Source organism: Lipotes vexillifer, unplaced genomic scaffold (assembly GCF_000442215.2).
Source record: "Lipotes vexillifer unplaced genomic scaffold, Lipotes_vexillifer_v1.1 scaffold242, whole genome shotgun sequence".
NCBI classification, from domain to species: Eukaryota; Metazoa; Chordata; class Mammalia; order Artiodactyla; family Lipotidae; genus Lipotes; species Lipotes vexillifer.
The window spans coordinates 625,184-626,966 of record NW_006771376.1 but is presented as its reverse complement, the minus strand read 5'-3'; positions in this window follow the sequence as shown (position 1 = coordinate 626,966).

Here is a 1,783-nt window from a genome sequence, read left to right as displayed (position 1 = left end):
TCTTTTAGGCTGAAGGACTGGTAAATGCAAACTCATGTCACCAACTGGCTGTGAACATAAATTGCCCGTGTCTTATGTCCCCCCACTCATCTCCAGAGTTGACCTGTGGGTCTTGTTGGCTGTAGTGTGTGTGTGTGTGTGTGTGTGTGTGTGTGTGTGTGTGTGTGTCCTATTCTTTCTCCACTCAAGCAGAGCCTTCCAAGGGCCATTACCAGCTCAGGGATCTAGCTGGGGGGAAGAATGGGAGTTGGCTGGGGGCAGACCCAGTGGGGAATCTTGCTTCCACACCAGGGACCAGCTAGCTAGACGCTAGGCTACTCCTCTAGGTGATTGATGCAGCCATGATAAGACTTGCTCCCACCCTGTCAGGGAAGGAGAAATGTGGTATCAGGGAGACACTGATTCAGAGCTTCCCCTCAGTTATCCATTTGGCCTAGCAACTACATGCACCCCAAGGCCTCCCAGTCAGCTCCTCCCAAACGCTGCTGATCCGCAGCACTGAAAGGGCTTCCGAATGACATATTCTCTGCAAGCCCCACGTCCCACCACCTGCCCTCCAAATTCAGAGGCAGTTGGCAAATGCTGCCAGGATCTCATCTACTTATTTCTCATGAAGGAAGTTTCTCCAGTTTCTCAGAAACTGGAGTTGAGAAGCAGCCCTCGGGGTCTCCCTTCAATCCGGATTGTGCATATTTTCCGCACATCCTCAGCTTCCCTGCCATGGGAATGTGCTTCCCCTGGCTTCCAAGCCGACTCAGCCTTGCCCTTCTTTTTTTTTTAAATTCAGTTTAAAATAATGTATTTATATATGTATTTATTTGGCCTTTCCCTTCTTTCATATTCTTTTGATCAGTTCAGCTGGGCTCTGGGAGGGAGGAGAGCCCTGCAACAACACGACCTGTTGCCGCGTGTGGAACTTGTCTTATTCCGGAGGCAGCTAAGACCCCGAACTGAGAACGAAAGACACCAGGGACCCTGTGTCCCTACATTCAGAGAGTTACCAGTGAGCGCCGGGAGCTCCCACCATCTCTCTTCCGCAGGGCTCGCAAGGGGGCTGGACTGGCTCTTCTCTCCTCGGTACCATGACGGCCCACAGTGACTGGAAGAGGAGCCAGGTGGGAGAGAGTCATCTGCCACGTGGGGAGTGCAGTGCACGTGGCCGAGGCTACTCTCTCCCCTCTTGGGGGGTGATGGCCGGGTGCTTTTCCTCCCTGAAGCCACAGGGAATTTCTTGTAAGGCGAGACAAGCTTGTCATCCCCAGGTGGGTGTCTGCTTCATCTGTGGACTCTGTGATACACCTCGGGACTGCCTGGGGAGGGGAAAGGGAAATAGGAGACAGATGGCAGGGCGGGGAGACAGAGCACTGTGGGAGGTATCTGGGCTCAAGCTGACATGCTGGTGCCTCACCCAGGAGGGCCTTGCTCTAAGGCTTCAAGATATGCACAGGCCCTCCTAGAGAGTCAGCTTTTGAACGGAGGATGGGTCGGAGTAGCCAGAGAAGCAGTGGCAAAGCAGCCAGGAGAGGACAGGCTTGTGAGCTTTGCTTCCACACCCCTCTCCTGGCCCCCCAGTCCCAGAGATCCCTAGAAGAGAGAGGAGGAAGACGGCTCTAGAGGCGGATTTCCCCTCACTCTGGGGTCTCAGCTCTGCCGGGGGAGATGAACAGGACTGAGTGTTGATTGCTGAAATGAGACTGTTCCAATAGATGAAAATGGTAGGGGAGTTGTGCGATGCAACCAAGATGTCATTAATAAGAGCCCTGCCACCCAGCGGGAAAGGGGC